Source organism: Pseudonaja textilis, chromosome 8, assembly GCF_049901715.1.
Source record: "Pseudonaja textilis isolate UNSWEBS1 chromosome 8, rPseTex1.2, whole genome shotgun sequence".
Classification (NCBI taxonomy): Eukaryota; Metazoa; Chordata; class Lepidosauria; order Squamata; family Elapidae; genus Pseudonaja; species Pseudonaja textilis.
In genome coordinates this window covers 28,278,040-28,298,337 of record NC_141997.1, presented here as the reverse complement: position 1 = coordinate 28,298,337, position 20,298 = coordinate 28,278,040, and the positions used below count along the sequence as shown (strand labels likewise).

General features: G+C 35.7%; 1 long non-coding RNA gene across 3 annotated transcripts in view; it reads left to right on the top strand.

The window, feature by feature from the left end:
* LOC148125159 (uncharacterized) overlaps window positions 1-20,298 on the top strand; it is a 258,785-nt gene that overhangs the window by 84,094 nt on the left and 154,393 nt on the right. For 2 of the 3 annotated variants that reach the window (XR_015744586.1, XR_015744585.1), the window contains exon 3: window positions 1,883-1,977. The exons of the other annotated variant lie outside the window; for it this stretch is intronic. This is a non-coding gene — a long non-coding RNA (uncharacterized LOC148125159). The remainder of the gene's footprint in view (window positions 1-1,882; window positions 1,978-20,298) is intronic. 3 annotated transcript variants of the gene reach the window in all.

The window sequence follows — 20,298 nt, the reverse complement described above, 5'->3', positions numbered from 1 at the left end:
ACTGGCCGCAGTGAGTTGGTTGCAGCAAGTTGATTATGGTGAGTTGACTGTGGCAAGTTGGCTATAGCAAGTTGTCCCATTCCAAGCCCCTGTCTATTACATTGCAGTCATCCTCCTCTCCTAAATGTTGCAGAAATTAAGAAAAAATGGGATGGGGTCTAATGTCTATAAATGTGCTCATGGATGGGAGTGTAAATGTAACTGTGACTTTTATGTACTATAGCAAAGCTATGTGTAATGTGTAATGTGTGTGTGTATATGTATATGTTTGTTTGTTATATAACTGTTCATAAATGCTTGTTCTAACAATCATTCAACTAAAAAATGGTTAATATACATGGTTAATCTTCAAATCATTACTAGTTATTTAAATGAGAAAGCAATCAAGCACATCTGAAGCATTTAACTTTCAAAGAAAAGGAGATAGAGCCCAGGAAGATTTCAAAATGAAACTTTTCAGAATCTCTATGGACAAGCAATGAATAATTAGATTGTCTAGTTAGTTGGTCTGGAACTTAGAGCTTGGGAAGAATTACCTTAAGCAGTGAAATTTAGCCTTGGCTAAATTTATTAGGTTGCCCTTTGATCATAGTTTCTACAGGTAATACTTTGACTTATGATCATATTTGAACCCAGAATTATATAGTCATAAGTGGTTGCAGTTGTAAATTGGGATGTCACAAGACTGGACCTGATTTTTTCAGAATTTTTGTGATGATCATTAAGTAAATGCAATGATTATTAAGTGGATCCATTATACCCAACCAGAATTCTTTTGTAGGAAACCAGAAATAAATACTGGTAACTGGCACAAAATGTAAATGGCTGTAAAGATGAGCCACTGCCATGCACCCAAAATGCCATGCAGCCAATGCCATGTACCCAAAATGCAATTATGTGACCATAAGGGGAGATGTGGCCACCATAACTTCAAAATCAGGTTGAAAGTGACCTTTGGGGTAGTCCATCGTATTATCAAATTAGCTGAAAAAAATCAGGTCTGGTCACATGATGCTTCAACTTATGACTGCAAAAACTCATGACAGTACTTTGGGTCTCAAATGTAGTCATAAGTTGAGAACGACATGTACTTCTGAATAAAACTGTAGTCCCTGTCTAATATATCAACTCATGTCGCCTTCTTTGTTGAAGGCAAAGTCTGAAGGCAGAAAGTTACCTGGAAACCTCATGGAGGGAACTGTGATTCATGGCAAAAGCTGCTCATGATTGCGTTGTAATTCTATCTACCACCTTCGTCTTGGTGGGATGGTTATGATGAAGTGACAGTGATGAGATGGATGAGAGCTATTGTCTTCCCCTTGTCTTTTAGCTTGCTACATTTTTATTCTGAACTGCCAAGCATCCAGATATGTATGCATGAGGCCTAAGAAGGTACATGTCTATGTGTACCTGCGGGTGTGAGTGGAAATGCTAACCACATTCTGCATTCTTTTTGCCAAGCTCTGAAATGGTGTCAGTTATGCTGACATAACTTGTTTTCATGCTGGCATATGCAGTCCCTTCAGTCTGTTGTGTGTGCTTTGCTCACGCTCCTACCCACTGCAAATCCCACAGAATTGAGGCTGTAACCTTTTCAGTGTGAGAACATTTGAAGACATTTTACATTCTGGGAAGCTGTTGGCTTGTTTGGAAAACGGGCACCTCGGAGGGCTGTTTACTTAGATAAATGTGTTGTTTCTTGCTGCAAACAAACAGGGGCTGACAGTGTGCTTTTGATTATTGCTGGTCCCCTCTAGTTTCCATTTGCTAAATGCCTTGGTGGAACCTTTTTGACAGTAGGAAAAAAATAGCCTTTAAGTGAGTGGCTCACTTTTGCCAGGTACTAATATGTTCAGAGCTTTTCTTTTCTCTTAATGTTCAGATTCAGTCGACTGACTTAGAGGCCACAGATCCTGATCTGGGAAAGAGGAGGAGAAGACTGTGTGCTGTGGAAGAGCATGTTGAGAGCCTAAGCAAGTGAGTGTGTTTGGGATTTCATTCTAATTGACAGTAAATAGCCCTGGGACTCAGATGCCACAGCTGTCCCCTATTAGATCGCTGTTCAGATTATCAAGTGAAACTAATCTGTCCTGACTTCTTCACAGTAGTGGGGCGGAAGAAGCAAACAAACAAAAGGAGAAGAGTGAGGAAGGGGAGGTGGAGGTGGAAGAAAGAGAAACATTAGGCCCTTCCTTAATTTGCCTCTGGGGTCAATTATGTTGATAGTTCACAACTGCAAATGGAACAAAGCCCAGCCAAGTTAAAGCAGCTTGTCACTACATTTAATACTCAGTGCTTCTGTGTTGGAGACATAAGCCCAATTGAATGCTGAAACGGACAGGTTGTCAGCTTTGGTTCAGCAGGTCAAGGTACATGGGGAGAGTGCATGTTTGCCAGGACCCTGAGTATCATTTTTGTAAGCATTAGTGGTGCCCATTTAAAGCATCCCATGCTGCTTTAAATGGGCATCAATGCCACTGTAAATACCGGCCCATTAAATCCAGTTCTGTTTTAGATCTTTTTTTAAACACCTGACCTTGTTTTCCTGTTTCTTTTCCTCTGAACTGCTTAAGGGGGCAATGATACCTTTTCAGGAACAGAGCATCCGACTGTTCCAACTTTTCCACTGTCGGCATCCTAAATTTGTCTTCTGTGTCACATATTCACATGGTTCCTGCACCTAAGAAAAGGATTTTTTTTTAAAAAAAATGTAAAAATATTTCTGTATTTTCAACAAATGTCTTTGCTGGCAAAAAGGGCCACAGTTTTTCCTTTTCTTTTCATTTCAGCCTAAGTTCCATGAATTTTAAACTGTGCCAGAGACTTTTATTTTTAAACCATCTTTAATCATTTAAATGAAGAACAACTTTGACTTCTTTGACCTATTCTATTTTTGGCACAACCTTTGATCTTTCCCATGGGGCATAAACTAATCTAATTAATTTTTCAAAGAACTTTTTGAGTCCCCATTTTAAGAGCATAAAGTCTTCCATTTGGGCTTCATCCCCTTCCTTTTACCCCCAAAGCCTCTCTACCCTCCCTTTGCCTTTTCTTCTTGTTGCTTCATGTTAAACGTGAGGAAGAAATTACTTTATTGGTTTACACTTTTCATCTGGGCCTAATAGCTTCCAGAATTCTTCCTACCTTAAATTTCAATAGTGTGCAAATGACTTTTCTGTGAAGAAAATAATCTGTCCACTCACCGATAGGATAGAGGCCCAGCAGGATTTATTTTACTGTATGGAAACTGGCATTACTCCAAAAACTGAAAGAACCAGAGAAGTTTTCTTGAAAAAGAAGCATTGGGCATATATGGTATTTCACAAATGATCTGCATTTCTTGTAGTTTCACATTATTACTTGCACTTTGTACAGAAATGCAGGAAAAATGCAGGGGAAAATTTTGCATTTTAAAACATTTAAAACCTATTAATTTCCTTGTATAGATGGTTTTCTCAAATGGATTACTGAACATAACCCTCTGTCTATGATTCAATATGTACATATGTATTTAAAACATACATAATAAACTGTAATAAATGTGGTATTCCCAGAACTGACGGCAGTCCCCACTCAGGTCCACAGTTCTGGCGGGAGCGCCGATCGCTCCCATTGGCTGATGCCGTTTGACAGCCAGCTATAAAAGGAGCTGTCAAATGGCATCAGCTGTTGCCGCCAGCTGATCTGCCTTGTTAGCCTCGGCAGCCGCGGCAACCCTTTATTCATTGAATAAAGCTTCTAACTGTTCGCTCTGAGTCTGCCTCATATCTCCGCCGCTCTACAACAATAAACACAACAGTGTGTGTGTATGAATGTGTAGAGATATTTACATAATAACACAAAAACATACAACACAGAGACACACAGACACAGATACAGACACAGAGACACAGAGACACACATGAATTTGGATTACCCATTGCTTACCAGAAGGTCACAAAAGGTGATCACATGACTTTGGGACACAGCAATAGCCATAAATATGAACCAGTTGCCAAGCATCTGAATTTTGATCACATGATCACAGGGATGCTGGAAAGGTCACAGCTGTGAAAAATGGTCACAAGTCATAGTTCTTAGTGCCATTGTAACTTTGAATGGTTACTAAACAAATTGTTGTAAGTTGAGAACTACCTTTATAGTACTTTTAGCTATTTGGCTTTTTTGTCCAAAAGGAGACAAGATCCATTTTCTTTTCTCATTGGTGTGAAATGTGATAGGAGATAGACCTTGCCTTATTTAGTATATCATCAAACTTTATTTTGTAAACTATTTTATATTTTATTTTATTTATACAGATTATACAGTGAAAATTGAGTTTGAAACCATCCCTTTCAATCAGTATGTGAATGGCAGTGAGGAAAACAACTTCTAAGATAGTGACATGGTTAGAGGCAAAGAAAGTTAGAAGGTTTTGGGAAACATGGACATTCCAAATGAGCTATTGATGAAATATGGCTTGTGATGACATAATGCAACTATTGTGATTTACTTGCTTAGGTAAGATGTCAAAATACAAGCAAAAGGATGAGATTTGTCCCAAGATGTCACTGGTCAGACAGTCATTTTGACAATGAAATTAACAAATACAGTTCAATTGCTTTATTACCACTTCCATTTTATACAAATTTCTCTCAGGATTGAGAGAGCAAAATCACACTCTTATTTTTACTCCTGTTTCATCAATAGTATAAAACAGTATGAGAGTGATTATAAGCATCATAATATAAAACTGAAAGCTAGCTAAAATTCTATCAATAAGGGCCAGTAGGTTAAAGGGATGAAATAAAAAAACATGTAGGTTTAGTTTTAAGATAGTAAAGATGGAGCAGGAGAAATTACCCTTAACAAATGGAATATGTTCAATTATAAGGACAGTGCAAAGAAAAAGACCCAGCCCCATCACCTAAAGCAGATATTCCAATCATGGCAACTTTAAGACCTATGGACTTCAACTCCCATGCGGTCCACAAGTCTTAAAGTTGCCATGGTTGGACATTTCTGACCTAAAGGATTACAAACAAAATAACCATTATGACCAAGCCATCTAAAGTAGCTAGTGTTGGTTGACGGATAGGGTAATGGTCAGGTTTAATTCCCCACTCAGCATAACCATTTATTGTTTTTCAGCCTAATATACCTTGCAGGTCTGTTATGATGATAGCGTTGCAAGAAAAAAGTATTATTTCCATTGCCTTGAGCTCCTGGAAGAAAATTGGATGTAAATGCGATACGCACTATGATTATTACTGATATTATAAATAATAAGGGCTGAAACGTATTTGAGATGAAAGAGATTGTTTGGAATATCTAATTGAGAAATATAATTTTGAGTAGCATTATTTTTGTCAAGGAAGCAGGAGCAGAGCTGATATTTTTTATCTGTTTCTTTTGTTGATTCTATGATATTATGTCTGTATGTACAAAATTAGTGAGTGAATTTATGAAAAGCCCAGAAAATGATATTCCAGAGTCAATCAGTGTTTATTTAGTTAAGTTTTCTTCTTCTGTTATTCCAAGAACCCAAGAGTACAAATAATTATTAAATATAATGTAGTAAGCTAAAACACAGAAGAGAAAAGAAATTAGGAATCTATGATCCATGGAAGTATTCTATTATTTCAAAGCTATTTTAAGTGTCCCTTTATTTCTTGGTTTAACTATAGCAATTTATTCAAAAATAATTGGTTGCTGTGAGACACTTTCAGAAAGGATAAAAACCTCTATCAGTGCCTTTATAAAACTAATATATAGTTGAGTATTTTAAATATTAGACAATTAGAACAAGAAATAACAGTGTCACAGTAGTAATGACTAATATTGTAGACTGAATACATTAAATTCAGAGGTCAGCTATAGAAAATTAAATAAGGTTAGATTAATATTCATGAAATAAACCATTATTGTGAATTAGGTTTGATAATCATTTACACTATGTCATTAAAGGATGTCATAGAAGTCTTTTTAAAAGTGTACCAATGATACAGGGTATACAAAGCTGTGCAGTATTTATTTTGAAAAAGAAATCAAGCACAAGATAACAGCTGCTTAGGAATGATATGACTATTACATTTTATAATACATGTACAATGTTCGCCTCCAAATCCTTGCAATAAATGGATTGATGTGGTTAACTCTTGGTTTATGTGGTTTATAAAAAGATTGATAGGACATAAGGAAAATAATTATTTAAAAAAGAAACATTTTTGAGAAATATATCAATATTTTTGATCAATTTTGCTTATGACAGTAATAAATGTTATCATACCTGCCAAAAATGTCTTCATCTTTTGAGTTTTCTCACTAATGAAAACTTACTTTAAATTTAATTTAATTAGTATCAACCTGAATTTAAGTTAGAACTGTCATTGCTGAACAGCATCCATAGGGCTTGATTCAGGGAAGAGTTATCCTTATACAAGATTATTTTTTGCTGACCAAAGTTAGAATTAGAAAGAACGGGGCTATGTTTTCTGTGACTCTGACCACTGAAAAGATAAGGGTAGTAGAAAAATGATCTGCCATTGGAATCAATGGGTCCTTGCCTAGAATGTTCTACGGCGCTAATGTTGACAATTTTGTTGACATTTTGTTGGCCACTATAATAAGAGAAAAACCAACACCTGACAACCCAAATTCTCTTTTCTATTGCAAAGAATTTAGGTGCTCTGACTTTATGAACAGCTCAAGAATTGGGAGTATGAAGAGAAAAATATTTGGTGGATCAAATTTAACTGAACATGACTATTGATTCCATTGCATGGTTTTGCAGTTGCTGAAACATGATTGACCTACTGATGATGATGGTGTCCAACTATAGGGTGGGTCCCTTCCAGAATGGCCAATGGACAGAGTAAGGATCTGCAATTCAACATATCCAGTTGGTCATAAATGTTCTGTCAAAGAACTGGAGCAAAAAGTACAGGTTGAAATTCTGGCAGTACTTTTTTTAGTCCAGAAGTAACAGAGATGGAATAAACCCAAAGCAAAAGAACAGTTTTCTAAACAAATTTCAAAGCAGACTGGGACACATAGAGCGCAATACATATCATGGATCCAGACTTGCACCCTAAGATGTCCACATGTTTGTGCACAAGTGTGCTTATGTATGGGAAGTAGGGAGACAGTTTAAGGGAAACCTATTAAATGTGGTTGTACAGTCTCTATTGCTTTCTAAAAAGTTCATATATCATCTGACATTAGAGGGAAGCAATAGAGGGAAGATAGCACCACACTGCTCTGCATATGCGAGTTTAAATATTATTTTATTTTATTAATTAATTTATTTTTATTTGTCAATTGCTTACAAGATAATAACATAGTAAAAACATAGTTATGAATACATGGACACAAATAAGAAAAATAAAAAATATATATAAAAGAAACAATAGGACAGGGATGGTAGGCACGTTGGTGTGCTTATGCACGTCCCCCTACAGACCTCTTAGGAAAGGGGTGAGGTCAATAGTAGACAGTCTAAGGTTAAAGTTTTGGGGGTTTGGGGAAGAAACCACAGAGTCAGGTAGAGTATTCCAGACATTGACCACTCTGTTGCTGAAGTTGTATATCCTGCAATCAAGTTTGGTGCAATTAACCTTGAGTTTGTATCTATTGTTTGCTCTTGTGTTGTTATGGTTGAAGCTGAAGTATTCATTGACAGGTAGGACATTGCAATGTATGCTTTTATATACTATACTTAGATTGGACCGAAGGCGGCGTAGTTCTAGGTTTTCTAGGTCTAGAATTTCAAGTCTGGTGGCATAAGGTATTCTACAATGAGTAGAGGAGTGGAGAACTCTTCTTGTGAAATATTTCTGGACTTTCTCAACTGTGTTAATATCAGATACATCATGTGGGTTCCAGACTGATGAGCTGTATTTGAGTATTGGTCTAGCAAATGTTTTTGTATGCTCTAGTTATTAGTATAATATTACCAGAGAAAAAGCTATGTAAGATTAGGTTAACAATTCTTAACGCCTTTTTGGCTATGTAGTTACAGTGGGCTCTAGCACTTAGGTCATTTGAGATGAGTACTCCAAGATCCTTGACAGAGTTTGGATCATCAACAAGGTCTTGACTATTCAGCCTGTATTTTATTTTCTGATTTTGTTTTTGCCAATATGTAAGACAGAGCATTTATTTGTTGAGATTTGAAGTTGCCATTTGTTTGACCATTCTGCTACATAGTCAAGATCTTTTTGAAAGGTAGCAATATTGTCTGTGGTGTTGAATAGCTTTACATCATCAGCGAAGAGAACACAGTTGCTCTTGATATGATCAGAGGTCATTTATGTAGAGTATGAAAAGTGTTGGTCCTAGAACACTGCCTTGGGAGACACCACTGTTGACAGGTACAGAATTTGATAGGATGCTCCCAATTTTGACCATTTGTTGCCTGTTTGACGAATGCTTCTATCCAGTTATGCAGGTGTCCAGAGGTACCGTAAGATTTTAGTTTTAGGAGTAATTTGTCGTGTACCACTGAATTTTACTCTCTCTCGGCATATCTACCTATATTACCTAACTATGTCTACAACACAAGAAAACAGATAACACATTCACAACACACACATGTACCTCATACGCTTGAAAATATAATCTGTGTGTCTTCAATAAGAATCAAAAATGTTCCCAGTTCAAAAACTTCTCTACCCCTATCTTTTCTCCTCATCTCATATGAATAACTGAAAAAATAAGAAGAGAAAGATTGGTTCCTCACATTAACATTTTATATGGTTCACCTGGTATTTCTGAGATAGCTAATTTTAAATGTTAACCATTACCACAATAATTTTTGGAATTCTCCTTTAAATTGATTGTAGGTTGGTGCTGGTTCATTGATATTTTTAGCAAAGGGACTGTTTATGAATGTTAGGTATTGGATTCTTGTAAGTAATACTAATATTACTGTCTGACATAGCAAGATGCATTGTTCATATTGTTAAATATTGTTAATCTGTAACATACATCATTTTACAGCTGAACATTTATTGTAATTTAACATTTAAATTCTATTGAGTGTTCACTTTTGCTTTTAAAAATTCAAGAACAGTAAGGTAAAATAATACATGACACTATCAGTCTGCCTCTACTCTAAATGCTTTTCATATTACACTTGAATTTTCATCTACAAAAATCAACAGAGACTCATTCAAAGCCAGTCCTCTTGGAGTGATTTCAGGGGCCATATAAAATAACAAAGCAGCATGTAAGTGAGGTGAAACAAGGGAGATAGGATATTGATAAGATAGCTGCCAGGAAATCGTATTTGTGTATACATATTGTACATAATCCCTTAATTTTGAACTTGAGTTTTGTAGGGATCAGAGGAGCATTGAAAAGATTTAGGATAAATGAAATAAGAAGAAAAGGATGGAATATGTTCCACTTGAAAAGAAATGACCCTAGGACTGCCAAACAAATAAAAAGAAGCATTAACAGAAGTGTTGCACCAAATGACCTATGCAGTGCAACTTCCATTCAAGTCTAGCCAGGAACATTTCAAAGACCAACAAATATTGGTTTCAAAAGCCAGAAGTATTCACTTTTTGAAAAATAATAAGAGGACAAGCTGATAAAATGTATACTCCAAAATATTTTTAAAATATCTGGAAATGGCAAAATTATTTTAATTGCATTGCAATTACATTATTCTCTAGGTTCTCCATTTACAGATACATGAGAAAGAAAAAAGAGAGCTACAGAAAAAGACTAAGTAGATCAAGAACTAGGTCTTTGAGATTTATGAATAATGCCTTTTTCAGTCTCCCAAACTTTTTTGTACAATAGTTTTTGTAGAATCAAGCCATTTATTAAAGCCATAAACTATGAAACAGAGACAATTCTCAGGGAGTACGTTATATGTCATAAGGATTTCACCTTCATTTATAAAGTTACAAATATAATTTAACACAGGCCAAGGACTAAATACAATTGCAGGAATAAAAAGCAATTATGTGATAAGTGGGCTGACAAAGAAAAAAAGAAGAAAAAAGAGAGCTCATAAGAAGCTGCCTTATATTAAATCAGAGCAATGGACTATCTACTGAATATTTTCTACCCCATGCGTGCAATTTGTAATTTCTGCCTAGGACTCCCTGTCCTCCCTTAAGGTCTTAAGTGCAGCCCCAGAGGGGCTCTAAAAGTGGTCACCCAATTGCAATTTTAATGTGCCAGAAAGAGAAAAAATTGAATACATCAACTGCACTGAACTGATTTTATTCAAATTTTGGATTTGAACTCAGCATTCTACTCAAGGCTTTTAAAACACTCTTCAATCTAAAATACTATACTTTAGCTGGTTTCATTGGGTTTCAAAATTAATTCTTCTGGCCTAACCTAGAAATGCAGGAAACACAGACCTGCATGCAAAAAATGTTTATCATTACAGTGAATTCATGGTTTCCATGTCAGGAAGATCACCAGCAGACAAAAGAAAACATATGAGTACGATTACATTAGGGCTGTGGAGCACATTCAAGCAATATGTTTCAGAATGGGGAGCGAGGATTTTGAATAACACACCTCTGTTTGTATTGTTAACATGGTTGCTTCTTTGGCAAGGCTCCCATGTCTGTTTTAGAAGATTTTTCCAGGCGCTTTTGCAAAACAAAGTTATGCATTCACCTGAATCCAGAGGCAGATGGGAATAGCTTTTGAAGTAACTGCCTCAATCGTTTGAAGCTACTTTGTAAAGCATCTTGTTCAAATGCTTTGCAAAGCTTTAGTGAACTAAGCATATGCATCACGATATGCAATTACACACTTTTCGGTATTACAACTATCAGAATAATGACTGATCTAGATGATTCACACATCCCATTGTCCTGATAGGTGAAGATGCATTCTTCTAGGGATTGAGACATTTTTTTTCATTGATGCCCTTGAGAAGCTTACACTAATATCATTAAGAAGCATATACTTCTTTTGCTGTAAGCTGTATCTAATTCTTTTTAAACATATTCAAGAGGACAGAACAAGTATCAAATGAGTCATACTATTTATACTGATATTTTCTGTTATTTGACTGTTTCCCTGGAATGGGTAAATACCACTGGTATTTAAACTAGATGTCTACTTAACAATAGATTTCATGGTATAAAGGCACTAAACCACATGGGTATTTTAGAAGACATTATATACGGGAGTCTCTGTGGTTAAACTGGGAGAAGACTAAAAGACAATGTTATTTGAAAATTCCAGTCTGGCTATCGATTATCGAAGCATTTTCTTATCCTATAATGTATAAAAAGGAGCAAACAGTTAGATATGGTGAAATATTGAATGAAAAGGGTGAACTCAAATCTATGCAAAAACTAGAGGAACAAGGTATAAAGATGAATTGGTTTTCATATGCGCAAATACATTCAAGGTATGACAAAGACTCTAAAACAGAAGGTTTCTATGATAAATCGACTGATTTAGATAAGATTTTGACAGGTACTGATGAAAAGGTGATTAAAAAATTGTATGGATATTTATTAGAACTTAAACAAGAAGAAGAACAAGTTAAAGAAACAATGATTGCTTGGGGGAAGAATTTTGGATATGGGATTGATCTAGAGAAATGGCAAAAATTGTGGTCTCAAAATTATAAAATGACAATGTCAACAGCATATAAAGGAAATTTGTATAAGATGTTTTACAGGTGGCTTTTCCCCCAACAAGAATAGCAAGAATGTTCAAGAACAAATCTGAAAAATGTTGAAAATGTCATCAGATACCTGGCTCATATTACCATATGTGGTGGACTTGTGTGGATGCTAAAAAATATTGGACTAAAATCCACACGTGGTTGGAAAAAATGACAAAAAAGCATATAGATTTGAAACCAGAGATATTTTTATTGGGAATTTTACCTCAAATATATAGTAAAGAATTGAAATACCTGATTTTAAATGTATTAACAGCGGCTAGGATTGTATTTGCTAAAAATTGGAAAAATGAGAAAACACCATCACAGGAGGAAATCATTAAGAAAATATTGGAATGTGCTGAAATGAGTAGATTGACATTTGAAATCAGAGAACAAGATGATTAACAATTTTATAAAATTTGGGATTTATTCTATCAATGGTTAGACAATAACACATGGTAATGAAATATGTAGTTTCTTAGAAAATAATAAATAAAGAGGTATTCTTATTATATCTACAAAATGATTGTAGGATAGATTTGAGATGATAATATGAACTGTCATGAAACAATTTAATTAAATATGATTATTTCATAAAACACGAATGAATAAAAGTATAGTCAAATGATTAACAATGATATTAATGTATTTAATACTTGATTGAAAATAGGAGAATATATACAATGTAATTGTAATTGAAGACTATGAAATGGAAGCACAAAACTATTTGTAAAACAATTGGCACACTGTATGTATATATATGGAAGATGGCTTGATGTTTTTATGTTTTGTTTGTCTATGTTCATTTTAAAAACCAATAAAATTTTAAAAAAAACACAGTAGATTTCATAGGCCATCAGTCTTATTATTTTGTATGGTGATTAATTTTATTTCAGTACACTTGTTGAAATTTGAAAGCAAAACCACCCAAATCTGAGTTAACTTTGGTATGGAAAATACTATATCCTTTGGTGGCAAATAAAATGAGAAAATAAAATTATTTTGGGATATCTATTTCTACAGTTTATTACCTTGTTTTTGAAACATTAGTCGTGGGAAATAGCATATATCAATAGCTGATATGAAAGAGTAATTGGAAGAGATAAATCCTTCAAGTCCTAAATCTATAGAGCGAAGGGGCAGAGTGTCTAAGCTATATAAACTGATGACTGAATCATTGTCTGGGTTATTTGAATGTCAGAAAGTTATTGGAACAATATACTCAGGATTTAGGAATATGTTGCTATGTTAATGAGAATGGGATGAGGCTAACTGTAAGACTTAGGCAACTCATCTTAAAATGATTTAAGATGTCATAAATGTCTTCAGATCACTTTTGAATAAGGAAAAGAGGAAGGAAAATCACTCCCTTTTTCTTAGATAAAACAATGGAGAAGTGAATTTTAGGATGAATATATAGATACTTCCTCTGAGGAGGAATAGTGTCATCATCTTCAATAATAATAATACTATTTTTTTCTGAAGACAATTCTAAAATCATTTCCCCCAAGATAATATCACTTTCTACTCAGGTTTTCAGCTGTGATATGGGACTGAGAATGTTGTGGCCCTAAGGGTGGAGGGTATGCACTGGGGAATTTAATTCTGTTTGTTCTCTTGGATATTTCAGCAGTTCTGACTGGTTCATTGGGGCTGTGATGGCTCTAATCTTCCTGTTTAATAATGTTCAGAATATAGTAATGGAAAAAAATATTCACAAAAAAGAACCCTAGTAGAAACCACTAGGCCAATTATTTCTGCTAACCTACAGATAACGCAAAACTGTATGGTTTTAAAATTATTGTTAGCAACTATGAAGCCGTATTAGGCAGAAACATGGAATATAAATGGAAATAACAAAAATAATATAATTTAACCTCTGACTATGGTTCTTCAGACCTTAAAAGTGTTGCTTCCCTCTCAAGAAAAAAATCACACTAGTATTTGTTTTAGTTTTGGCTTACTAATTTAAACTAATTTTCTTAGTTTTAGCTTATTCTGTTGGGTGACCCAACTATGAGAGTGAGCAAGTGATGTCTATCATGGAATATTTTGAGATGACAGTATGATGTGCATTATTATAGTAGTACATTCTGCTGGATGTTTTTTAGTGAAGGTAAGGAAGCTGAGTCTGGAAAATATTGTTCATATTATGGTGTAAGAGCTGCTGACTAGATTGGCCCTTATCACCACAGTATTCTAGAAGCCATCTGATGTGAGTTCTATTAGTAGATCTTTGGGATTGCTTGCTTGCACCCTTATGTATTACTCATTTAATTGATTATTAGTGCTTATACCTTTTTTTTACTATGTGGTTTGGGATTGTTATTTTTTTACATAGATATTTTGTTTATATTGTTTTATTTTTTGAAAACTTCCAGGCATCTGGAAAGTTGTGCAACAGACAATGTTAATAAATCAATGCTGTGAACCTGTTATTATGGTTGTGTTTCACAGAATAACAGGATTGGAAAGGATAGGAAAATGGTCCTCTAGTCCAACTCCCTGTTCAAGCAGGAGACCCTTTACCATTTCAGACAAATGATTGTCCAGTCTCTTCTTTAAAATGTCCAGTGATGGAGCGCCTACAACTTCTGTTCTACTTATTTCTTGTTCTCACTGTCAGGAAATTTCTCCTGAGTTCTAGGTTGCTTCTTTCATTGATTAGTTTCCATCCATTGTTTCTTATCCTGCCTTTTGATGCTTTGAAGAATAGGTTGACCCCCTCTTCTTTACGGCAGCCCCTTAGATATTGGAACATTTCTATCTTGTGACCCCTAGTCCTTCTTTTCACTAGACTAGAGTTAACCAAACAGAATTTCCATGATTTGCAGAATCCGCTAATCAAGATTAAGCTTCAATGGCTCAGCCCAATGGCCTGCTTTTACAACAGTCTACAAGGTTTGGCTTCTCACCATTAAATGCCTAGCTTATATCAACCATGTCTGGGAGGTTCTGTGAATGTGGACAGAGTGATTACTCATAGAAAGATCAGGAAATTAAAAAAATGAGACTGTGCAAAGCTTGTCCTATTTAGGAAATTTCAATATGAATTTGCCATCTCGTTCTATCAGCCTCCCAATTTCATCCCAGCCAAGATACTTACTTTCATCAAGATTAAATGGATGGTTATATGAACTTTTAAACAAACAAATGCATACAAATAAATACACCCAATCTCTGTGACTTTGGAACTGTGCTTGATGGATTATCACACTAAGTTTATATAGTCAGTGTTAGTGTTTTTAGTACTATATGCCTGTGATGGCGAACATGTCGAGTCATTAGTGCCGGCATGCAAGCCATAGGCAAACTTACCTCAGTGTGCATGCATGGCCTCACAGATGATTTTCGGCCTGTTTGAGGCCTTTTTCGGCCTCCCAGAGGCTTGAAGAAAGCCTTTGCAGGCTGAAAAATAGGCCCATTTTATCACTTCCTGTATTTCTGGAAATACTGGAAGTGACGAAACGGGCCCATTTTTTGGCCCGCAAAGGCTGCAGAAGCTTTCCTCAAGCCTATGGGAGGCCACAAAAGACCTCAAACGGGCTGAAGATCAGCTGGGAGGTGCAGTGCAGGTAAGGGGGTGGTGGGGAGGGGGGAATTGCACGCGCATGCACAGGGGCCATGGGGGGGAACGTGCATTGGCCTCTGAGTGCTGACACATGAACACAATTTTGGGCACAGGAGCCCAAAAAGGTTAGCCACCACTGCTATATGCTATGCTTGATTGTCATTTGAAACTACAAGCTATGTTTGTCTTACGTGTACCTTCAGTTAGTTATAATTACTGTATTACTTGAAGGTCACAATTGAAATCTAGATTATACCATTCCATATCCTTTATACCCATATCACTCTTTGGAAATGTATGCATATTTATTTGTATTATATATCAAATATTTAGGAGGAAAATATTTTAAGTCTAATAACAATTCAGGTCAAATGATCATAATATTTGAATTATATTAAATCTTCTAACTTTCTGCACTAATATAATTTACCATTTTAATTACAAGCTTAAAAATGCATTGAGAACATAGCCGGAAAAAACATATTGTTAATTTGTCCTTTAAAGTTTAGTGAAAGCAAAATGTCCAATGTAATTACAAAGCATGTCAAATAATACAGTGCTTTATTTTTCAAAGATGTATGATCCATTAATTTGCTTAAGAAGGCTTGCCATCTGCTGTGAATTGTTTTTCTCTCCTTTCTTTTTTACTTGCAGTCCTATCATTTTAATGGTAAGGAATGACATAAAGCAATCCTGCTTGTGTTGTTTAATCTGCTTTTTCAAGATGTTGTTCCATTAAGGCCTTTCCATTTATATATTTTTGTGTCTCTTACATTTGGGGTTATCAAATATCTATTTCACAATATCGGACATATATGATTCCATGTCAGTTTTGTATAATTGTAATGGATGTGGAATTGATGTTGAGCACTCTACCTTGTATTTCCTGCAGAGACAGGATCATATAATTTCTTGGATACATTTTTTTCTCCAGTACTCATGCTGTTCATATAGTGGTGAACTGCCTACTTGCAGATTTTTAATGTCTTTATGCCATTCCCTTAATCACCAGGCAACAATGTTTTACAAATATTAGAAATATAGCACAAAGTAAATTTGAGTCTAATGAGATTACATCCTTATTGGACTTGGTTAGATATAGCTGAGAAAGACTTGATATAATTACGCATTTTCACATCTTAATAACCCATAAATCTCATTACAACTTGAACCTTTCATTCTTTTTTGCAAAGAATATGAAGACAGGAAAATGTTTCCAGATCACTCAGATCCAGTAATAGAATAGAATAGAATAGAATAGAATAGAATAGAATAGAATAGAATAGAATAGAATTCTTTATTGGCCAAGTGTTATTGGACACACAAGGAATTTGTCTTGGTGCAAATGCTCTCAGTGTACATAAAAGAAAAGATACATTCATCAAGAGTCAGGAATCATAAGTTACAACATTTAATAATAGTCATAGGATATAATAGGTTTTGCAACTGTATGATTCTGGAGCAGAAATGCATTTAGATGAAAGTTGGGCTGTTTTTCTTATTTGGAAAAAAAATATGATTCATCCAGAATGATTTCCCCCCAACTTCCTCATAAGTAGGGATGTACACACCGCCTAAATCCCAGCATGCAGTAGGTTGGATATAAATAATCTAGTTCATTGCAAATATTCTTCAACTTGAGCCTGGAATTAAATACTTAATTCAGCCTGGATTTACAGTTATAAGTCATGCCAGTCATTAAATAGATCAACATATGACTGATCCAATTTTACCATTTTTTATGGTTGTTAAGTGAGCATCATGGTAAGTAAGTGAACTCATTGTTCCAATGGTTTATTTATTTTTTGCCAGAAAACAGATGTAAATGCCAGTTTCTGGCAAAAAATGTCATAAATCACAGTCATGTAACATGTAGGGTACTGCAAACCACCCTAAATGCAGACTGGTTGCTGAGTGTCCCAAATGCAATTATATGACTGCAGGGGTGTGTGTGTGTGTGTGTGTGTGTGTGTGTGTGGCCATTGGAACTTTGAATCTGAGTCATAAGTACTTTCTGGAGGGGTGTATGCATCATAACTTTGAATGATCACTAAGCCACTGGTCTCAAGCTGCGGATTGCCTTTACCCTCAACAAGCTATATTTGACCAGGATTTCAGGCAACATTCTCTCTGGGAACTTTTGAAATTGAGCTAAGTGCTCTAGCACTGAACTGAGGTTACATTAATTCATTTCTGGTATGGAGAAAATCGTGGAAGCCACTGGAACAGGTAGAAGCTGGACATAATGTTTTTAAATGCAAAGAAATCTAACTTTTTGTAGTAGAGTTTATATATTAGGACATTCGTGGAGAATGTCAGTAGCTGTTTTGTGTTTGCAATAGCTTTGAGGAGATATACTGGCTAGTTGTACACAGGGAGTACTCTTACTTCTTTTGATCAATTTTATCCTTAGACCTGAATTTAGGCCAGCTGTCCTTGCACATCATTATTCATAACTGCCTTTACCAGCAATAACAGAACCGTGATCTGACATAGAAATCCTATAACAAGCCCAGACATATTTTGCCCCTACATTTATACCTACAGCATCATCACAGGTCTTAAGAATTTTTCAGACAAGATTAGAGACACTTTCCCATGGTCTTACTTTAATGTGGTTTTAAATAGAATAGAATAACAGAGTTGGAAGGGACTTGGAAGTCTTCTAGTCCAATCCCCTGCTTAGGCAGGAAACCCTACAGCACTTCAGATAAATGGTTATCCAATCTCTTCTTAAAAACTTCCAACGTCTGCCACCAATGCTCCTCTCAATTCTATCTAGGACAAATAGGCCGTACTTTGCAAAAAGAAAACAAATGTTATTGATGCAAATTTCATATTGACTCAAAACGAGGATAAAGTAGTACAGTATCAGAACATTTCAATCTCCTTGGGCACTTCACTACAGATCTCAAATAGCTTTTTTGAAATAAAGAAACTTTACTGTAGTTTCTCTTCAAGTTGTGTAAATCTTTTGCCTTTTACTAAAGCCTATGCATTTTAAAGAAATGTGTTAGTCTGAAAAGGTGCTACCAAACTCATTCTGATTTTTTACCTATATAGATTAATACAGCTTTCCTTCTGCCATAATTTAACATAAAACTACATTTATCCATGAACATTAATTAAAAAAAACCCAGGAGATTTTTTAAAAATTTATTCCTCGTATTTCTGTATCTTCCATCTTCCTCAAAAAGGGAATCTCGGATGATGTACAATGAAATGTTAAAATATAAATCAATATACATAAAAAATTTAAAGTAAGAGGAGGATTTGGTTATTTCGCAGTGCTATCCGATTGGGCTAATCTGTCAGGTTCAAGAAACCATTTCTTAAAGCTTTCTGGAATCCAGGTAGATACATTTGTTTCTGAGTGAAAATTGAGTTAATTCAGCCTTTGCCTCTATGAAGGGGAATTTACTATGGCAGCCCAATCTTTATAAGGAAGCAATTTATTCATAAGATAAACAAAACATAGTGGGATCATATGTGATGTATGGTGATGGGCCAGCAAATGAAGGACTGAGGCTGAATATGGCTGGATCCAAGCAAGAACTATGGAGAAAAACAACTCAGAATAGAACCCGTCAGTGCGTCTCTGTGGGGAAGAAAATGTTATTGGTTTATTAAATTTATATGTCACCCATCTCCCTATTGAAGCAACTCTGGGAGGCTATTACATCAGAAAGTTGCGGATTCCACCATCCTGGGTTTCCCATTTCCTAGTCTATCTTCTGCTTCTTAGCACACATATATGGACACTTATGCACAGATGTAATACAAGGCAAGAGTACAAACACCCATATTCAAGATGTAACATGTCACTCTGCTACACAGAAAAAAAAAATGTAGCTGCCTTCCTTGGCCATTGCTGACATAGGGTTGGGGAGAATTCCAGGTGCTCCGCTCTGCATATGCTCCCTTCTCTGTTCATTAATTCCTGTAACATAATGAACAATAAGGATATCAGATGTGCAAAAAAGGAGGAAAAAAAAGAAAGGAGGAGGAAAGGAACACAGAGAACAAAGTTATATATAAGCTGATAAATGAAAAAAAAACCACTTTTCTTGCTGCAATTTCAGATGACTAAAGTACAGCTTAGAATAAAGTTTTTCAGCCTTGAGATGGACTTCAACTCCCAGAATTCCCCTCCAGCATGGTGTTGACTTTTTCTGCTCCCACCCCAAATAATATATTCATATTCATATTCATTCTCTCTCTCTCCCCTCCCCCCCTCCCCCCCTCACTATTTTCCCCACAAAGCGACCCTTCTTATCAATGGCTGTTGCGAGGTACTCCTATCCTTTCAAACTCACAGGATGTGGTTCAGTACAGCCTATCTGCCTCTCAGTTTTTTCCTTTGGATTTTCCAAGCCAGGCCAGCTTCATTCAGGCACCTGCTTGCCAGCTTCATAGAAAAAGCTTTTCTGGAGATGGTGGGCCTGAGGAAACAGCTTTTATTCCCAGACAGAAGACTTGCCTTTGCAGGGTGGCAAATCTTCTCTACTGCTAAGGATGGCAAATTCAATCCAAAACAGGCAAATTGTTTTTCCTGTACGGCTCTTAATGCTTTTTTTTTTTTAAAGTTAAAATCATGCTGCTGAAGATGGAAGACTTTTACTTTTCCTCCCTACTGACCTGCTGAGTGTTATTGTCCTCATACTCCCGGCTAGCGGCTTTCTTGCAAATGGAAAGGAAGGCATCTCATTAAGTTGACTTAAAGGGAAGTAAATTGTGATGACATACTATTATGGTGTAAGGAGAGCAGTGTATCAGAAATTATCCATCCCCAGCAGCATGAAAAGGTTGTCTAATAAAAACCAAGCACACACTTTACCAGTAACACCTCAATATCGGGTTTACTGCTTCAAAGGTTTGAACTGAGGAGACTCCAAAGCACATTATCATTGCAGCCACTGTCACCAGGACTTTCTAAACCTTCATCAGATATCACAGCAACAGCTGCCCTTATGACAGAGCAAACACCCGTGGGCTAAAAGAGACATCTGCTTACTTACAATCTTAGATCAAATGACAAATGGTAAACAGGAATCCCAGTAGTTAGCAAGGTCAGAGGGTCTCCTAAATGCTA